Below are 10,324 nucleotides of genomic sequence, written 5' to 3' on the forward strand. Positions count from 1 at the left end.
ACCAGGAGGAACATGTTGAGGGCATCGAGCAAGCAGAACACTTCAGCTCTGATGGGTCTTATAGCAGGTACATGACTGCTCTTGGGTAGGTTGTTGATCAACATCATGGCCATGATGACAGAGACAATCGTGAACGCTCCCTTCTTCATGGCCTTCTTCTCCCTCTCCCCTCCCCCTCTTCTCTCAATCTCTCCCTGTCCTGGCGTGGGACGCTTCAGGACATGGACGATGGAGAGGCTGCAGAATAGATTGACCGATAGGAAGTGTAAGATGTTGGTGAGGAAGCAGTGGATGGGGAACTGAGGAGTGTAGAGGGAAACAACAGTCCCTGTGAACATCAGCGTGACCCCCCAGGACCCGGCCGACCCGACCCACCCTGTACCTTAAGGGTTTGTACTTCATATAGACCACAGGGTGGACCACCGCCTGGTAGCACTCCACACAGATGCTGCACTGGAACTCATGTGAATGGCAATGATGTGGTGAAAAGACAGTTATGCAGCCCTGCAAGAGAGAGTTAAACAAAGAGAGAGTTAAGGAGACAGAGAAAGAGTTAATGAGAGAGAGAGAGCGTTACAAAGAGAGAGATGAGAGGTGTTGGGTTTGCGCCCGACATAGCGGTTTCCTTGATGACCAAAGAGCTCAATTTTAGTCTTAATTGACCAGAGTACTTTCTTCCATATGTTTGCAGAGTCTCCCACCTGCTTTTGGCATCAGACAGGAGACGCGTCCAACCATGATATGTACTGGTAAGATTTTCCCATATCACACGTTTCTAATTTTGACAGAAAGGGGTTTCATTTCAAGTGTACTGTTAGCTAGCAAATGTTAGCTTGCTGGGTCGCTAGCTGACGTTATGGTGTATGATCTCATTCTTCGTATCTCAGACACATTTGCTTGACTAGTTAAAGCCATAGAACGTGGTGGTTAGCTACCTGCAGATTCATGCAGGGTAGTAACATCATGAGTTGTGATGATGGTCCATTGTTTAGCTAGATACCTACATGTCTTAACAAAAAACTCTAATTTTGACAAAGTGTTTTTTCATTTCCAGTTAAAGTGTACTGTTAACTAGCTAGCTAATGTTAGCTGGCTGGCTGGCTAACTAATGTTACGTCATGCGTTGGGATTCATTGTTTACCCAGCTAGCTATCTTGCTACATTTCTGAACAAAAGTGTGCCAGAGCACAGAATAACTGATGCATTTTTGAACACTCAACATGTCCGGTTTCAGTGCACGTTGGCAACAAAGCGTAATTCATTTGTTGCCAGCAGCACAGGTACAGTCACCAATGCTCTGGATAACGTGAAAAAATCCTAACCAGCTCTGCTAGAGCAAGGAAAATGGTCAGAGTGGGGTGTTCTCTCATTTTGTGTCTGGAAGTAGCTAGCCAGTGTTTTCCAGTTAGCTTGGGTGCTTGACTATATTTGTGAGGTTAGAGCTCTCGGAACAACTCTACTTATTGGCCAGAGAGTTCAGTGTGCACTCTGAACACGAATCCACAGATGTTCAGTGAGCTGTTCTCTCTCTTAGATGTCTGGAAGTAGCTGGCAAGTGTGGGTGCAAAAGATACATAAAGGGACAAAACAATACTGAAGAGCAAAGATGTACGTCAAACTACAGGAGAAGAGAGAGAGAGACACATAGGCTACCAGACACATAGTCTACAAGTCCTAATAAGGACAGACATACCAAAGAACATACCAAGCTGGGCATGGGGGGAACATAGGATAAGACGTAATGTATTATTAATAGGATATGAAGACGCTGAAGGAATGTTAGAAGGGACACATAGTCTACGAGTCCTAATAAGGACAAACCATACCAAAGAAACACACCGAGCTAAAACAGAAGGGGCCCATAGGATGAGATGGGCATATATTATTTTTGGGATAGGAGGAGGTCCTGCCACCATTATAAACTTAACCAAGGCAGATATGGGCGTTATTGGGCGTGAACAAGCAGGATGGATAGATTGAAAGATAATGGTGGCGGATGGACTTAGGGAGGTTACCACATTTACATGTGGGATGGACTCATATGTTATGTGTGTATAAATACAGAGCCAGTGCTCAGGGAAGGGAATTGTTCTGCGGACCAGCTCGGCTTCTGATATTCTGTATTAAAAGCCTCTATTGAATTCACAAGTTCTTGTAAGTGTTATATTTGATAAACAATTTTCTACGACACAAGTTTGTACAGAACGCACCGATCAACCCTTACATAAATGGGTGGGGCTAAGGCTTAAGAGGGTGTGAACAATTCTGAATTGGTGTAGACAAAGAGGGGCTCTCCAATAGTAGCCCAATAGTAGTACCAACACATCGAAAGACGGTTTTCTCAAAAGTGAGATTACAAATTGATCAACTTTCAAAGCAGGATTACTTTCCCATTTTTTCTTTAAATGCAGATATACCAGTTATACCATTTTCTAGCTCTGAGTCCCTACTTTTATCCAATATGAAAAACAGAAATTCAAATGCTGCTACATAAGACTGAATCCAAGTGGTGAGTCACAAATGGTTAAAAAGAGTTAGGCCCGTGTCCATAGAGACACATACGAGCTCTACTGGTAGTACCGTTACTACCAGCTTCACAACACCTGCACCTGTCTACGACATAAGTTGTTCTGCTTCCACGAGCACATCCAATGCTAGCATCAGAAATTCTATATTTGTTGTTAGCCCAGCTAGCATGGACACTGACAGTTGTGAACCTGATGCAGCCGAAGAGCTACTGCCCCCTCACCCCAGAAAGCACTGAAAAACAAACAGGTATGTAGGTCCATCGAAGAGGTGCAAATATCATGATAACTACATTGATTTGTAGTTCACTTATATTTGGAGTAGTGCCTTTTCTCAGCCACAGTGTGTTATATGTGCAAAAGTATGATCGCACAATGATCTCACTCTTGTGCAGACATTTGGAAAAAAAACATGACAATTTGAAAAATGTATTTTTCTGAGCTAGAAGTAAGACACCTTTCGACTAGTAAGACATGTATAAAAGCAACAGATACCAGTAATAAGAAGGGGCTAGAAGCATTTTATATGGCAAGCTACCGAGTGGCTAGGACAGGCAAGCCCCTTACTATTGTGGAGGACTTAATTCTTCCTGCTGCCGCGAATATGGCTGGGACAATGCTGGGGAAAAGGCCCAAACATCTGTACAGACAATGCCTTTATCATACAACACTGTTTCAACACTGTTTCATTTTTCAGTGACATGGCAGGAGATGTTTTGAAACAATTACAGCTTCTCATGCAAGCCAGTGAAATCTATGCATTATAGCTGGATGAGTCAACAGACGTGATGGTTCTGGCACAGCTCCTGGTATATATATTTTATGTTTATGGGGGTCAATTATGGAATACATCTTCTTCTGCAAACCACTGGAAACCAGGGCAACAGGAGAGGATATTTTTAAGTACTGGGCAGCTTTGTGACATCAAATGGACTTTGGTGGTCAAAATACGTTGGTGTCTGTACTGATGGTGCAAAAGCCATGACAGGGAGACATAGTGGAGTTGTAATGCCCGTTGTCCCCACAGCACTTGGGTACACTACAGCATCAACCGAGAAGCTCTTGCTGCCAAGGGAATGCCTGACGGCTTGAAAGGCATTTTGGACATTACAGTGAAAATGGTTATCATTGGTAAAGCAAAGCTTTCATATATTTTCTGCACTATGCAATGATATAGGCAGCGACCATGTAACGCTTTTACAAAATACAGAAGTCCTCTGTTTATCAAGGGGCGAAGAATTGACATGTTTTTTTAATTGAGAGACGAACTTAGTTTTCTTCACTGACCACAATTTTCACTTGTCTGACCTCTTGCATGATGAGTTTCTCACACGACTGGCCTGTATCGGTGATGTTTTTTCTCAACTGAATGATCTGAATCTAGGATTACAGGGACTCTCCACAACTATATTCAATGTGCGGGACAAAATTGAGGCTATGATTAAGAAGTTGGAGCTCTTCTCTGTCTGCATTAACAAGGACAACACACAGGTCTTTCCATCATTGTATGATTTTTAGTGTGAAATGAACTCAAGATTATGGACAATGTCAAACGTGATATAGCGAAACACCAGATTGAGTTGGGTGGGCAATTACGCAGGTATTTTCCCAAAACGGATGACACAAACAACTGGATTAATTATCCATGTCATGCCCTGCATCCAGTCCACTTACTGATGTCTGAACATGAGAGCCTCATTGAAAATTCAACAAACTGTTCTGTGAAAATTGAATTTAATCAGAAGCCACCGCCAGATTTCTGGATTGGGCTGCGCTCAGAGTATCCTGCCTTGGTAAATTGGGCTGCGCTCAGAGTATCCTGCCTTGGTAAATTGGGCTGCGCTCAGAGTATCCTGCCTTGGTAAATTGGGCTGCGCTCAGAGTATCCTGCCTTGGTAAATTGGGCTGCGCTCAGAGTATCCTGCCTTGGTAAATTGGGCTGCGCTCAGAGTATCCTGCCTTGGTAAATTGGGCTGCGCTCAGAGTATCCTGCCTTGGTAAATTGGGCTGCGCTCAGAGTATCCTGCCTTGGTAAATTGGGCTGCGCTCAGAGTATCCTGCCTTGGTAAATTGGGCTGCGCTCAGAGTATCCTGCCTTGGTAAATTGGGCTGCGCTCAGAGTATCCTGCCTTGGTAAATTGGGCTGCGCTCAGAGTATCCTGCCTTGGTAAATTGGGCTGCGCTCAGAGTATCCTGCCTTGGTAAATTGGGCTGCGCTCAGAGTATCCTGCCTTGGTAAATTGGGCTGCGCTCAGAGTATCCTGCCTTGGTAAATTGGGCTGCGCTCAGTAAATTGGGCTATCCTGCCTTGGTAAATTGGGCTGCGCTCAGAGTATCCTGCCTTGGTAAATTGGGCTGCGCTCAGAGTATCCTGCCTTGGTAAATTGGGCTGCGCTCAGAGTATCCTGCCTTGGTAAATTGGGCTGCGCTCAGAGTATCCTGCCTTGGTAAATTGGGCTGCGCTCAGAGTATCCTGCCTTGGTAAATTGGGCTGCGCTCAGAGTATCCTGCCTTGGTAAATTGGGCTGCGCTCAGAGTATCCTGCCTTGGTAAATTGGGCTGCGCTCAGAGTATCCTGCCTTGGTAAATTGGGCTGCGCTCAGAGTATCCTGCCTTGGTAAATTGGGCTGCGCTCAGAGTATCCTGCCTTGGTAAATTGGGCTGCGCTCAGAGTATCCTGCCTTGGTAAATTGGGCTGCGCTCAGAGTATCCTGCCTTGGTAAATTGGGCTGCGCTCAGAGTATCCTGCCTTGGTAAATTGAGCTGCGCTCAGAGTATCCTGCCTTGGTAAATTGAGCTGTTAAGACACCAATACCCTTTGCAACCACGTACCTATGTGAGAGTGGATTCTCAGCCCTCACTACCATGAACACTAAATACAGGCACAGACTGTTTGTGGAAAAAGACTGAGACTCTCTCCAATACAACCCAACATTGCAGAGTTATGTGCATCATTTCAAGCACAGCCTTCTCATTAACCTGTGATGAGTTATTCATAATTTTTGATGAACATTTTTATTTTTAAGATTGCTAAGTAAAGAGCAAAATTATTGATTGTTATTATAGTTTTTATTTGTGCCCTGGTCCTTTAAGAGCTCATTAAGTTTAAATTCAGCACTCTCACTGTTTTTATTCAAAACTATTACAAAACGCGCTTCTCCGTACTTCCCATCTCGGGCTGCAGCTGCAATGAATCGATATCCCTGGGTTTTATTATAATCATCAGCTCATCGTGTCCATTTTAACATAAAGGAATATTTAACTGTCTCTGGTCTTCGGAACCACATGAATTTGAACTACACTGCCTCATGCGGTGCGACGTGAGTTTCGCCATCAGGTGGAAGAAGGTTTCCCCTCTCTGGTCAGTCTCACCGGAGGAAAGGAAGATTTGAGCAGGGACCGTTGGGAGAGGTGGTTGGGACAAATCGTTTTGAACGGTCATCCAACTCGGAATTCCAAGTCGGAAATGCATCTTCCTAGAGCTCCGAGTTTCGAACTGAAGATCACTGACGTCGTTATTTGACCTCGTTGACCATCAGATGCAGGTACCATCAGTCCAGCAAAATAAAAAAGCAAATTATTTCAATTCAATCTCCACAGCTTCACAAGTGCTAAACTAACTGATCTACTTTGCTATCAAAGCTCGAGTTTTGAAATATAACATGGTCCGATTGGCAAGCCAATCATATAGCCAATATGCTGTGATAATGTATTAAGCGTACTGCCCAAAAATCATTCCTAAAAAAATGTTTGTGTGAGGTTAATGTAAAAAAAAATGTAATCTGAGCTGTAGATTTGTGTGCTTTTGACTGCGAATGTGAAATTGACTCAGAAAAGGTTGTTGACCACCACCCTAAAGGATGTTGTTTACTACACTATCCTCTAAAGGATGTAGTTCTCTAACCTATCCCCTAAAGTTGTGCACTATATTGGTAAAAGGATATATCACTCCCCCTATGTTTAATATTGGGTCAGGATCTAACATCATGCTGAGGGAGTGATATTCAAAGTCATAATCATAATTTAAAATGCCAAGTATACAGTTTAAATAACAAATTGTGAATGAACAGAACTTGAGCCCTTCTCAGAAGAGGTAGTGATTTCAGAGTTCCCTGTCCTGCAGAAGAGAATGAGTTTATTTTTATAATACAGAATTCCCAGTGTAGATTTAGGTTTTCAGGGTTAAAATCATAAATGATAGAATGAGAATAAACAATAAAAGCAAACAATTAAGTTATCTTTGTTTAATTATATCTGATACTATCTAAAGTTGAAGTCTGAAGTTTACATACACCTTAGCCAAATACATTTAAACACAGTTTTTCACAATTCCTGATATTTAATCCTAGTAAAAATGACCTGTCTTAGGTAAGAAAAGAAAATGTCAGAATAATAGTAGAGAGAATTATTTATTCATATCCTGCCTGTTTGTTCCCTGTCTGGGTGAATCGTCGGATGGGGCCACAGTGTCTCCCGACCCCTCCTGTCTCAGCCTCCAGTATTTATGCTGCAGTAGTTTATGTGTCGGGGGGCTAGGTTCAGTCTGTTATATCTGGAGTATTTCTCCTGTTTTATGCGATGTCCTGTGTGAATTGAAGTATGCTCTCTCTAATTATCTCTCTCTTTCTCTCTTTCTCTCTTTCTCTCAGAGAACCTGAGCCCTAGGACCATGCCTCAGGACTACCTGGCCTGGTGACGCCTAGCTGTACCCAGTCCACCTGGCTGTGCTGCTGCTCCAGTTGCAACTGTTCTGCCTGCGGCTATGGAACCCTGACATGTTCACCGGACTTGCTACCTGTCCCAGACCTGCTGTTTTCAACTCTCTAGAGACAGCAGGAGCGGTAGAGATACTCTGAATGATCGGCTATGAAAAGCCAACTGACATTTACTCCTGAGGTGCTGCCCTGTTGTACCCTCGACAACCACTGTGATTATTTGCCCCTGTTGGTCATCTATGAACATTTACACATCTTGACCATGTTCTGTAATAATCTCAACCCGGCACATCTAGAAGAGGACTGGTCACCCCTCATAGCCTGGTTCCTCTCTAGGTTTCTTCCTAGGTTCTGGCCATTCTAGGAAGTTTTTCCGAGCCACTGTGCTTCTACACCTGCATTGCTTGCTGTTTGGGCTTTTAGGCTGGGTTTCTGTACAGCACTTTGAGATATCAGCTGATGTAAGAAGGACTTTATGAATAAATTTGATTTTGATTTGATTTATTTAAGCTTTTATTTCTTTCATCACATTCCCAGTGGGTCAGAAGTGTACATACACTCAATTCGTATTTTGTAGCATTAACTTTAAAATTGTTTAATTTGGGTCAAACATTTCGGGTAGCCTTCCACAAACTTCCCACAATAAGTTGGGTGAATTTTGGCCCATTCCTCCTGACAGAGCTGGTGTAACTGAGTCGGGTTTGTAGGCCTCCTTGCTCGCACACGCTTTTTCAGTTCTGCACCAACATTTTCTATACGATTGAGGTCAAGGCTTTGTGATGGCCACTCCAAAACCTTGACTTTGTTGTCCTTAAGCCATTTTGACACAACTTTGGAAGTATGCTTTGGGGTCATTGTCCAATTGGAAGACCCATTTGCAAACAAGCTTTAACTTCCTGCCACCCCGTGCTTCATGGTTGGGATGGTGTTCTTTGACTTGCAAGCCTCCCCCTTTTTCCTCCAAACATAATGATGGTCATTATGACCAAACAGTTCTATTTTTGTTTCATCAGACCAGAGGTCATTTCTCCAAAAATTACGATATTTGTCCCCATGTGGAGTTGCAAACCTTCTGGCTGTTTTACGGCAGTTTTGGAGCAGTGGCTTCTTCCTCGCTGAGCGGCCTTTCAGGTTATGCTGATGTAGGACTCGTTTTACTGTGGATATAGATACCTTTGTACCTGTTTCCTCCAGCATCTTCACAAGGTCCTTTGCTGTTGTTCTGGGATTGATTTGCACTTTTCGCACCAAAATACGTTCATCTCTAGGAGACAGAAGGCGTTTAGCCTATCAGAAGCTTCTAAAGCCATGACTTCAGTTTCTGGAATTTTCCAACCTGTTTAAAGACACAGTCAACTTAGTATATGTACATTTCTGACCCGCTGGATTGGTGATACAGTGAATTATATGTGAAATAATCTGTCTGTAAACAATTGTTGGAAAAGTTACTTGTGCAATGCACAAAGTAGATGTCTTAACCGACTTGCCAAAACTATAGTTTGTTAAACAAGAAATTTATGGAGTGGTTGAAAAACAAGTTTTAATGACTCCAACCTAAGTGTATGTAAACTTCCGACTGCAACTGCACATAATGCTTCAGTAATGTCTTATGAGAAGATATTGATGCATTATACCCATTCATATCAGAGGTTCAACAGCACATTTAAATGTTTTCATTATCATTCCTAATGACAGTGCTACTCTGAACAGTGATTTAAATGTATTGATTCTGTAGTTTAGTTTAGTTCTTTTGTTTGAAAGTAAAAGCTACGAAGGCCCAAATGGTACCCTATTCCCTATACAGTGCACATACATTAAATAAATGATTAAATGTTACTTATTTCATTCATGTATTGTTTTGTTTTTCATTTCTTTACATTGACTGAGAATTGCCTTTTACAGAAATCAACTGTTGCACTGAAGTAGTGAGTCATTGGAGTGCATTTTATTTAAATAGCATCTGCACGTGAAAGAGCAAGACCCTTAACTCAAGCCAAGCCTTATACTTTCCATGGTAACAGGAGGTTAGCTGTTTAGGAACAGTGGCTAGCTGTGCTATGGCTGGGGGAGCTAATGGTCCGTGCATGAGTTGAACATGGAAATCAGTACATTTCCCTTGGTGGTATGGAAACCACACTGCTGAACTAACTGTTTTCAAATCAGAAGGAAAGTAGGTAAACATAATTGGCCCTGAAGGGATGAGTAAAGTTGTATTGAATTGACAAAAATATTATATCGTCTGGTAAACATCTGTCTTTAAATGATCCAACATTGGTTTCAATGACAAAACAGTGACACAGATTCAATAAAAAACACTTCATTCTCATTGTACACTGGTTTCTATTTTCATTTCTCACTCTTCTATATCATGGGGAAAGTTTCTAACAAAATGAAAAATATATTGACTGAATTGAAATGGAATCTTCCCAATCTTAGGGTCAAAATGTTTTTGCTGATTGGATTGTCAGTGTTGTGGCTGATTGGTTGTGTATTGTCAGTGTTGTGGCTGATTGGTTGTGGATTGTCAGTGTTGTGGCTGATTGGTTGTGGATTGTCAGTGTTGTGGCTGATTGGTTGTGGATTGTCAGTGTTGTGGCTGATTGGTTGTGGATTGTCAGTGTTGTGGCTGATTGGTTGTGTATTGTCAGTGTTGTGGCTGATTGGTTGTGGATTGTCAGTGTTGTGGCTGATTGGTTGTGGATTGTCAGTGTTGTGGCTGATTGGTTGTGGATTGTCAGTGTTGTGGCTGATTGGTTGTGTATTGTCAGTGTTGTGGCTGATTGGTTGTGTATTGTCAGTGTTGTGGCTGATTGGTTGTGGATTGTCAGTGTTGTGGCTGATTGGTTGTGTATTGTCAGTGTTGTGGCTGATTGGTTGTGTATTGTCAGTGTTGTGGCTGATTGGTTGTGGATTGTCAGTGTTGTGGCTGATTGGTTGTGTATTGTCAGTGTTGTGGCTGATTGGTTGTGTATTGTCAGTGTTGTGGCTGATTGGTTGTGGATTGTCAGTGTTGTGGCTGATTGGTTGTGGATTGTCAGTGTTGTGGCTGATTGGTTGTGGATTGTCAGTGTTGTGGCTGATTGG

At 42.6% G+C, this 10,324-nt stretch overlaps 1 long non-coding RNA gene across 1 annotated transcript; it reads left to right on the forward strand.

The window, feature by feature from the left end:
- The first annotated feature begins 552 nt into the window (after nt 1-552).
- LOC127926047 (uncharacterized) lies at nt 553-9,085 on the forward strand. The gene is made up of 2 exons (XR_008123159.1): nt 553-749; nt 7,175-9,085. It is a non-coding gene; the product is annotated as an uncharacterized LOC127926047 (long non-coding RNA).
- The last annotated feature ends 1,239 nt before the right edge of the window (nt 9,086-10,324 follow it).

The sequence above is a fragment of the Oncorhynchus keta genome, unplaced genomic scaffold (assembly GCF_023373465.1).
Source record: "Oncorhynchus keta strain PuntledgeMale-10-30-2019 unplaced genomic scaffold, Oket_V2 Un_contig_6652_pilon_pilon, whole genome shotgun sequence".
NCBI classification, from domain to species: Eukaryota; Metazoa; Chordata; class Actinopteri; order Salmoniformes; family Salmonidae; genus Oncorhynchus; species Oncorhynchus keta.